Source organism: Leptidea sinapis, chromosome 41 (assembly GCF_905404315.1).
Source record: "Leptidea sinapis chromosome 41, ilLepSina1.1, whole genome shotgun sequence".
Classification (NCBI taxonomy): Eukaryota; Metazoa; Arthropoda; class Insecta; order Lepidoptera; family Pieridae; genus Leptidea; species Leptidea sinapis.
In genome coordinates, this window is record NC_066305.1 from 1,696,578 (window position 1) to 1,708,414 (window position 11,837).

The following is an 11,837-nucleotide window of genomic DNA, read 5'->3' on the forward strand; positions in this document are numbered from 1 at the left end:
GCGATCACCAGACGGAGATACCAAAAATGAAATAGACTTTGTGCTGTCGAATCGACCACGACTGTTTAAAAACATAGAGGTACTGAACATTAATTACCCATCGGATCACAGGCCTGTAAGAGCCACAACATCATATGACACACATTTCAAAAAGAGTAGAACAAAGTTTACTAATTGTCAACAAAGCACAATAACAAGCGAAGAAGAAATCACAAAGTTTAAAGAATACTTAAGCTCCTACATATCAAAAGATAAAATGTTCGCCGAGACTATTATCCCAGTCCAGAAATACTACGATAACTTAATCAAAATCATCACCACAAGCTTGCAAAATGCCCGAGTAGCGCAAAGCGCAAAGAAAGGCCACAAAATATTTTCAGAGCGCACATTAAAACTTTTTAGAAGAAGACAAGTCCTGCAAAAAAGTTCAAACAAAAACAGAGCAATAAGAAACGAAATCTCGGCGCTTTACAAACTTACCAACAAATACATAAAAAAAGACTACGCCAACCACAGATATAAAACTATTGAAAAACACCTCCACAAAACTGGAAGCACAAAAAAAGCATATAAGGAGCTGAAACCAAATAAAACTTGGATCAAAGAGCTGAAACGAGACGTGATAACCATAAACAACCGTGGTGACATCATCAACATAGCGACAGAGTTTTATAGGAATTTATACAGCACTAACGAGCCAGAAGAAACTAACCACGAAAACCATAATACCAACAGTGATGGTAATATACCAAAAAGACCACAAATTGAAGAAAGTGACGTCATCGAGGCACTGAACAAACTAAAACTAGACAAAAGCCCAGGATCGGACAATCTAGCAAACGAGACTCTAAAGTCAGCTGCCCCGATATTATCTATACCCTTTACAAACTTATTCAACTCTATCCTCGAATCTGGAGAGACACCCACGCAATGGTCTGAATCTAATATTATTTTATTATATAAAAAAGGCGACCCGAAAGATATTGGGAACTATAGACCTATAAGTCTGCTGTCGAGTGCATATAAGCTATTTTCTACAATCCTGACCAAAAAAATTAGCTCTACCTTAGAAACAAGACAACCCGCCGAGCAGGCAGGATTCAGGAAAAGCTTCTCTACCATCGACCATATTCACACACTCGAACTCCTCATCGAGAAATATCAAGAGAGAAGTAGACCATTGTACTTGGCATTTATTGATTACAGAAAAGCATTCGATTCGGTGTCACACAACTATATCTGGGAAACTCTAGCAACGCAGAACGTGGAAAACGAATTTATAAGAGTAATCAAAAGCATATACAGAAAGAGCAAAAGCAGAATTAAATTAGAAACAGCCGGTCCTTGGTTTCCTATAAAGAGAGGCGTAAGACAGGGGGATCCATTGTCACCTATACTATTTATAGCCACATTAGAATCGATAATAAGTAAGCTTGACTGGAATGATCGTGGTATAAAAATAAAAACTAAGTATTTAAGCCACCTCCGTTTTGCCGACGACTTGGTGCTGATATCAGAGAAAGGAAAAGAACTACAGTACATGGTAGAGTCACTAAACCAAGCTAGCAAACTCGCCGGACTAGAAATGAACCTCTCTAAAACTATGGTAATGACCAACAGCGCCAAAGTACAAATATACGTCGATAACGAGCCTCTCCATTATACCGAGAAATACATTTACCTAGGCAAGCAAATAAGCTTCGACAGATCAAACAACTACCAGGAGATTGAGCGCAGAGCTCAGTTAACATGGAACAAATACTGGAGCTTAAAGGAAATATTTAAGAGCAACATGCCAATCCAACTAAAGACTAAGGTTATGAATTCTTGCCTTATTCCTTGTCTGACCTATTCTTGTCAGACATGGAAATTTAACAAGAATGTCATAAATAAAATAACAACGTGCCAACGGGGAATGGAGCGGAGTATGTTAAATATAAAAAGAATAAACAAAATAAGGCATACAAAAATACGCAACACCACAAAAGCAATAGATGGTCTAGCACAAGCTCGTGCATTAAAATGGAAGTGGGCAGGACACATAGCACGCCTGCAAGATCAAAGGTGGACAAAAAGAACGACAGAATGGAGGGGGCCAGTGGGCAAAAGAAAGAAAGGGAGACCTTGCAACAGATGGGAGGACGAAATTAAACACACAGCGGGTCCAAACTGGATACAAATAGCGCAATCCAGAGGAAACTGGCTCAATTTGGAGGAGGCCTTTACCTGCAGAGGGGTTCTTGCAGAATAAAATGCATAAAAATTAATTCCTTTTTATAAAACTAACATAATAACTAAATTAACTAACTACTTAATCTTTTTTCTTATTGATACTAACAAAACTAATCGACTTTGTAAACAGCATTTCTGTAAGAAATAAAAGGCTTTTTTATTTTTATTTTTATTTTAACACTAGATGACTTTGTTAGTTAACTTACCTTTAAATATTAATTAATCAATTCTCGTAATTCAAAATTTACAAGTCAATTATTATTATAGAAACGGTTGCGAAACTGAAGTGGCAGTGGGCAGGGCACATACATTCCACAACAACAGATCAAAGATGTCATCGACAGCATGCCAAACCGTTTGATGGAAGTCATGAGGGCTAGAGGTGGAAATACGCACTATTAGAATTCATTTATTCAGCAGATTTTTAAGGCATTTCATCACATTTGTCAATTTACGGTCAAAGTGTTTTTCAGACTTTTTTATAAATAAACGTAATAATTAAAAATAATATTATCTTTCATTTTATTTCAATATACCTACGTTATAAAATAACATTCACAAGTAAGGCCACAATTTCTTATTTAACCAAAATCGTAAAAAATCGAGGTGGGCGGTTCATTGTGCCGCTGAGTGTAGTTCGAGGGACAGATGGCCGATGGGGCAGCTAAGTCATAGAATCGCGACGTACCGGAAGATGCAATGTTGGTAAGATGGAATCTGGTAAAGGTCGCCGGATTACGTTGGATGAGGGTAGGGACCGATCAACGTGGAGATCGTCTTTCGACTGATCATCAGATGTCCATATTACAGTTCATTTTATTCCAGTTAAGTTCAATGTTTCAGGGGTGACCATTAAATATACTGTGAAATATACAGATTACAATATTCAATAATATTATGACAAAAATAATACCGAAGTAATTCAGTATGCTAGAATATGTCTCATACACATGATTCTCGTGCCCATTGTTTCAATAAGTGAGTGGTAAGCAACGGTTTAGGCGATTTTTCGATCTAAGTTTGTAAATGTTAGTGCTCAAAGATAGCGTAAGCGAAAACAAGATGTAGGGACGGATCGATGGACAGGAAATTCTACATGTCCCCTGGCTCACTCACCCACTCCCATGAAAAAGTAACGCGCCATTCTCTTGAAAATCAAATTAATGTAACCTAGCCTCAAAACAGGATAGTGTGACAAAATAACCTGTCCGGTTCGGGTTATGACTCAAGTATGAAAGTCGCTTCGCTCGCTTTTACATCCTAAGTTGTTCAAGTCGCGTCACTCATTATCATGTCATGTAACTAACCCTGGCATTTGATCAAATCACTAGATTTGTTTAGAGAAATGATAAAATTGTGTTGTTCTTTAAACATACTCCGTGATTTGATCACTTAGGGAATTGACCAAATCTCGGTTATTAGCATTATATATACCTGCATCTAGCGGGACAATATGTAGCCTATATGTTGACCCTACTTCTTGTTCAAATAGAAAATTTAAAATTATGAAGTAATTTGCCCGCTGTCGGACCTCACCATCGTATCGTGCACTCGGTTGGCACATCGTTAAAATATTTGTCCAGATGATATATATAAATGTAGCATGATAGGCAAGGTGCAAAAACATACAGAAGCGATAAAAGAAATGTTTTGATATAAGAAGCAACTACCAAATGTGCATTAAAATTATCAACTTTTATTTTATTTTATGGTTCACTATTTTAGCGATAATGGCTTACAGATAAGACATAGATATATGCTGTCGTGGGTGTTTTTGTAGAAACATTTAAGATAAATATTAAGACTTACATTATGAATGTGTTACTCTAACGGTCTTTTCAGCGCTCGCCAGAATAGCTTGCAGATGGCAAAATTTTTGCCTACTAACTTGACACTTTTCGTTGTATTTTGGATAGCTCGAGCTATATCTTTATAAGTTATAACCTATGTGTTATTCTGATATCTAAGCTATTCGATGGTAAAGATTCTTCAAAATCCATTTAGTAGTTTTTGCGTGAAAGAGAAACAAACAAACTTTCGCGTTTGTAATAGTAGGTATAGTATGGTATGGTATAGGGACTCCTGTTTCCGCAATTAAACCACTAGCATGGGTCCATTTTGCGTGCTTGTAAAAGTAGGACAAAGTGGGAAGTAGGATACAACGAGTGTCTCTGAATGATAAATATCTAGGGCTTATTCTAAGAGCCCTATGTTTATGTTGATGTGAAGATCTTTTTTTACATAAGAGTGGGCCAATGGGCAAAAGGCTCACGGGATGGGGAGTGGTGAGGCAACCACCCATGGACATCCGCAACAACAGGTGTGTGTGGGAGTGAGCTCTCTTCTTGAAAGTCCGTAAGTCATATTGTTTCGTGAAAATAGCAGCCGGTAATTGTTGCCTCGGTGTGGCTGTGCGAGGCAATTTCTATCATAAGAAATTTCTTGTGTTTCAAAACACGCGGTTAAGAAACCGACCAAAAACTAAAAAGTATCAAATAAATAAAAATTTAATTTAATACACCTCTTATGCAAACCTTTACCTTTACCTTTAATACATGCTACATATTGATACCTTGTAAGTCGGTGCCAAGCCCAACTTAATATTAAAAACAGCTTACTTACTGTAATTATTAAGGTTGTGTGCCACACGTGTCTGTCCGCTTGGGTTGTTTTGTTCTAGACGAAGCTATCTCGCTCAAAGTCACGCGTGGCGAGGGTACCTACTGTTACATTTGGCTTGGCAACGACTTCAAAGCTATCAATATGTAGCAGATACAAATAATAGTATTTTACTTATATTAAAGGTAAAGATTTCCATAAAAGGTGTATTAAATAAAAAATTTAATTGATCATTTTTAGTTTTTGAAGATGGTTTTTTAAACGTAGTTTTTTTTTATTATATACTTTTTACTGTGAGTTAATAATAATAATATATAATCAATCTGAATGAAAACTCCTAAAAAAGCCGTACACAAAAAACAATTATATCAACCACATAGACAAAAATTTTCATAAAATGAAAACTACTGGACCAAACTATGTAAAAATTTTATGGGACCAAATGGCATCTACTTCGCATCGAAGAATTCGAATGAGAACCTCCTTCTTTTTGAAGTCGGTTAAAACAACAAATAACTTTGGATCACATAATTTATTAATACTATTTACAAAATTTCACAAGTAAGTTTATTGTTACAATATCATCCCTTGCATTCCGCTGCCAAAACCGTTTCCAAATTCTGATCCACCGCGTTGATATCCGTTGTACCCATTCCCCGCGTATCCTCCATTGTTCATCACTGAACCGCCGCCCACATTGTGAAAGCCTGAATCTTCCGCTTGTTTTATCTGAAACGGGATAAATTATATAAATTATTTGATATATTTGTTTAAATGAGAAATATTCAATATAATTATTAAAATATTATAAATTCTTACAGATAGAGCTCTGTGGTTGTGTCCTCCTACATCGTGATATCCTCCAGCCCCTGACGCTCCGTAACCTTGGTTTCCCATACCACTCGCCCCGCCGCCATAATATTGTCGACCATATCCTCCGCCGTTAGAGTATCCACCCATTCCCCCCAACCCCATTCCCATGCCTGGTCCGAGTCCCATACCACCCATACCAAATGGTTTTGCGTCGAGTGCAACGATGCAATAGATGCAAATGAAAGCCTGCAAAAAATAATGTCATATATTGCAAAGTATCTGATGTAAACTTTACATAATATATATATATATATATATTAATTGAAAATCACTTAAATTGGAACGAAATCTTACAATGTACTTCATATTGTTAAAATATTTTTGATGGTGCTTCGTTATTAGAGAACCACTGATGAATGATTTATAATTTTTTTGATATCACCTTATATTGTGTATTTTATTCAATTACTTAAGTGGAACTTGGAAATTTCCAACTATCGAGTAATTACTGTCTGTTATAATAATGATTACTCAAAAAAACCCGTATTTAAACTTAAAACTAATTTATGTTAAACCCATTAACTACAGATATTACAACTAAACATCGAACAATTATGTCATTAGCCATTTAAATTTTAACAATGAGTAACGCTAAATATTATAATATGATAAATATTGATTAAATAATTATCCTAATTCAAAATTTATAAGTCTATAATTAATAAATGATTGCGAAACTGAAGTTGCAGTGGGCAGGGCACATGCACTTCGAAGGACATATGACCGGTGGGGCAGTAAAGTCCTAGAATGGCGACCACGTACCGGAAGATGCAGTGTTAATAGAACCCCATAAGATGGACTAACGATCTGGGCAAGATCACTGGGCTGATGATGAAGTCGATAATACAGTTCATTTACATAATCATTTTAGTCATAATATGATTCCAGTTAAGTCCAATGTTTCAGGTGTCACCATTAAATATAGTGTGAAATATAAATATTAAATATTCAATAATATTATGAGATAAATAATTACACAGTTCAGTATGCTAGAAATGAGACATATGATTCTCGTGCCCGTTGTTTCAATAAGTGAGTGGTAAACAACAGTTTAGGCAATTTTTCGATCTTAGTTTGTAAATGTTAGTGCTTTGAGCAGTTAACGTAAACCAAAACAGAAGAGTACGGACGGATCGATAGACAGCGGATTCTTGGTAATATGGTTGCCATTATTTTAAATAAAACGGTAAACATTGTAGAAAAAATTTAAGGGTTTGTTTTTATATTCCAATATCTTCATATATATATATACCTAGGTAACATTGAAAATGTTTAGAAAATGAAAAACGGCTTATTGTAGAAAGTTGCCAATGCAATAATAAAATCTCCGTTCCTCTCTACACATCGTCACATTCTATGGAACCACTGAGAAAAGCAGTGGGCCCATTCTTCCTTAGGGGTCTATGGCATTTTCGTACGCTTTCACCGCATCTTCAGGGTTCGTAAAGCGAATACCTCGAATTTCATCTTTAGTTCTTGGGAATAAATAAAAGTCGTAGGGCGCCAGGTCAGGACTGTATAGCGGATGACTCATTATCTCGACACCTGCCATAGTCAAATATTCAACAGTCCGTTTTGCGGATTGCGCTGAAGCATTGTCGTGGTAAAGGAGGATTCTGCTTCGAGGGCGCTGATGTCGAATTTATTCCTAGACAACAGGCAAACAGTGATTGACATACCAGTTTGCAGTAACTGTCCTTCCATCCTCTAGCACAACCGTCGTGAAATGACCTTTCCGACCAAATAATGAGGCAATAATCTTTTTTCCTTGACTTCTTCCCTTCTTTACCTTAGTTGGCCGATGCTCGAAAGGAAACACACACTGAGCTGATTGTCTTTTGGTTTCGGGTTCGTAGCAAAATATCCAGCTTTCATCACCTGTGACGTTGTCAAATACAGCATTTGAGTCACCGCCGTTGAATTTATCTAACATTTGGAGACACCAGTCCATGCGAAGGTGTTTCTGGTCGTCGGTTATAGTATAGGGAATCTATCTGGTACAAAGCTCCCTGACGCCTAAATGTTCGTGTAATATTTTTTTAACTTGACTCATACCAATGCCTAGGCTTGCTTGTATCTGCTGATAGGTCACTCTCTTATCTTCCTCTATCATGCGTCGCACAGCACTGATGTTATCTTCAGTAGTCGCTGTTAAAGGACGTTCCTCACGCGGATCATCATTGAGATTGCTACGTCCACGCTTAAACTCGTTAAACTAATTGTAAATAGTGGCACGAGATGCTTCATTAAGAAATGCTAATCGCTGCCTATCATAGCTTTGTTGTGGAGTGAGCCCACAACGAAAGTCATAATAAATCATTGACCGAAAATGTTCTCACGTTAGGTTCATTTTCACGTGTAACAAGAGTTTTAGATTTGCCGCCAATTCACAAAAACAAATGACAAATGAATGCAATATACTACATTAGATTACCAAAGAGTACTAAAATTGAAATTCAAAAAAGTTTTCATTAGCAATGTTTCTAACTGGCCAGTTCTAAACATTTTCAGTGTTACCCACGTATCACTAAAGACTCTGTTCGTAATATTAAAATAACAGTATACATATAATACTTGTACGGAGAACGCCGGGAGATGTTTTAAGAAAATATCAAATATATATATGCTTGCATCTAGCCGGACAATATGTAGCCTATATGTTGTCATGATCTCTTGTTCCAAATATTGCATATTTTAATTAAATTTAATTCACTCTACGATAGACCGCACCATAGTATCACGCACTCGGTTGGCCACCGTCGTAACTATTAAAAATATTTGTCCAGATGATGTACCATGATAGAGGAAGTTTATTTATTTTTAATAACAGAAGCGATAAAAGTGTTTCTTGTCATATAAGAATCAATTTGAAACTGCCAAATATAAATTAAAATAAATTGTAAACTTTTATTTTATTTTGTGGTTCACTATTTTAGCGATAATGGCTTACACATATGCTGTCGCTGGTTTTTTAGGACTATTTAAGTTAAATATTTCCAATTTATATGTATATTTAACGGTTTTTGCAGCGCACGCCAGAATAGCTCGCAGAATGCAGAATTTAGCGTGAAAGAGCAACAAACATACATTCTTACAAACTTTCGCGTTTGTAAGAATGTATGAATGTAACTGTAGGACTATGTAGGAAGTAGAATACAACACGTGTCTCTGGATGATTAATATCATAGGCTTATTCTAAGAGCCCTATGAAGAGTCACACCTGCGCCCGGCCGCCAATACGTGGGTGCTTCTGAGGAGTAGATGTTTATGTTGACTTGAAAATTTTCTTTTACATAAGAGGGACCCAACGGGCAAGAGGCTCACAGGATGGGGAGTGGTGAAGCAACCGCCCATGGACATCCGCAATAAGAAATGTGTGTGGGAGTGTGCTCTTTTCTTGAAGGTCCCTATTTCATATCGATTCTGGAAACCAGCTGTCGGTAATTGATTCCACGAAGTGGCTGTGCGAGGAAAGAAAATTCTTGCAGAATGCCAGACGTCAACGTGATGCGGGTGATAGTTTGCATTTTGACGTAATGTCCGGTGGTGGAAATCGGCTGCTGGAATCGGCTGGTAGAAGAGAGAGAACCCACATCCCGACGCAACGGCAAAGAATCAAGCCGATCGGAGATGATTTGATCGTTGATGATTCCACTCTTCGGTCAAATGGAAGAAGCTGGTACTAGGGAGCGCCTGCCTAGAGGTAGAACTCCGTGTGAGGCAGAGTTTCACTCGACTTTCACGGAACTGAACGTTGCTCGATATATCGACGCCAAGTATGCCGAGGAGTGATCTTGGATCGAGGGGATACGACAAAGGGAGGATTTTTAGCGGTGAACGCACAAACCTGTGTTCTTGAGGTTTAATCGAACTAAATTTTTACGGCCCCATTCCGAGACTTTGTACAATCTAGTTCGGACACAAGTTTTTTCCGGTTCTCGTCGACGCTATCCCGGACACTTGTTGGCACGGCGGGTGTAGGAAGCATACCCTGTGCTCGTCTGCATAGCAATGAATAGCAGTGATTTGGTAATTGGCTTCTGCAGCATGACATGACTATATACTAAATACTTCATATGATGGATTATGTCGGAATGCCAATTTACAAATATTCTGTTTGTCTCTTTTTGTTTTACAATTCTTGAAAACTCTGGTATTTCTTAATACAACTCGCAACATTTAAGACAACACACTTAAAACGATATACCGTTCAAAAGGTATTCATATTACTGAATTTCAACTTAAATTATAATGACTATGCAAGCTGTAAGGTAAGTGGAACGTAAGTAAATAGGTCCTAAAGTTAAGGTTTGTTTAAATTTTGTACCTGTCATACAGATTTTTTTTATTTAATATAAATTTATATTTCATTAAATAAAACATAATTTTATTATCAAATTTATTATTATTTAATATCATAAGATAACATCATTTCATATAATATGAAGAATGGGTTGTATATGTATTATCAAATCATCATTCCTTGCATTCCGCTACCAAAACCATTTCCAAAAGCTGCTCCACCATTCCCATATCCGTTGTATCCGCCGCCGGAATAACCGCCATTATTCATCGCGGAACCGCCGCCAACATTGTGAAAGCCTGAATCGTCCGCTTGATTTATCTACAATGAAACATTATTTATAATACGATTATTATTTAGAATTAAGTGAAGAGTATGAACATTAAAATATAAAATAAATTCGTACAGATAACACTCTGTGGTTGTGTGCTCCGACATTGTTATATCCTCCAGCTCCTGTAGATCCATAACCTTGGCTTCCCATTCCACTTGCACCACCGCCATATTGTTGTCCACCGTATCCTCCGCCGTTAGAGTATCCACCCATTCCACCTAAGCCCATTCCCATCCCAGGTCCGACACCCATCCCTCCGAGACCCATTCCTCCGAGTCCTAAGTCACCAAAGGGTTTTGCGTTGAGTGCAACAATGCAGCAAAGACAAATGAATATCTGAAAGTTAACGAATACCATTATAGTATTTTATACTTAATAAAAATAGAGATTAAGAAAAGTTGAGCAAATAATATTATGGAACGAACTATTACAATTAACTTCATTTTGTGATTAGAGCTACAGATTTATTTTGATAATATTATAATGCGTCTACTTCGTAGCAAGTGATCAACTGAATGAACTATTGTGTCTCATAATGTTTTATATTCAATTTCCTAACCGTGATAGTAATCCATTAATTTAATGATGCGGGAATTCCGTTTGCTGTGTGTCTTTTTCACGGATATAATGAATTGATCAAAAGCCCAAATGAAATGGATTTTTTTCATTAAATAAAAATACGGTGTAAGTTTCAAACCACATTATGACCACACGACATAAATGAAAACTTCATCGATGCGAGCTTTATAACACGCACCTACTACAAACCTATTTTTCTTTATTCATAAAATTATAATTAACGTATGAATTACTTTAATTTTGCTCTGAGTGTTCACGCTCTCATTATAGAATAGAATTGACCGTAAAGTCGGCTATGTGTCGCTGCTTGGGTAAAACAAACTTGCATTACACAGTAAATTGTGACTGATTAATCTCTTTCAGATAGTACATATAATCTCCTCCCCTAAAATAGTCTCGATGTCGTCTCTGGTCTAAAGAAGTTTTATATTTTTAATTTTTTTTGCACTGAAAACTTCTTTAGACGCATCGTAAGCTCTATTTTGGGGGTACTTAAAGAGATTAATCAGTCACGCTTTACTATGTAACGCACGTTCGGACTTTACAATCGACTCGATTATAATATGAGAGCGCGACCACTCAGAGCAAAATTTATCAGAGTAATTCATACATAAATTACCATTTTATAATTTATTATTAAAGAAAAAATAGTCATTCTTGTGTTCTTCTATTCATTTCTGTCGTGTCGTTTAACATGGTTTGAAGAATACACCAGGTTTTATTTATCGAAATAATTCCATTTCATTTTAGATTTTGATAATTTCATCATTATCCGTGAAAAGTTTCCACACATAAACGGGAATCCCGGGCATCATTAAATTAATTATAATCACTATCACTGTTAGGATATTCAATATAAAACTTTATAAGACACAATAGTTCATTCAGTTAATCACT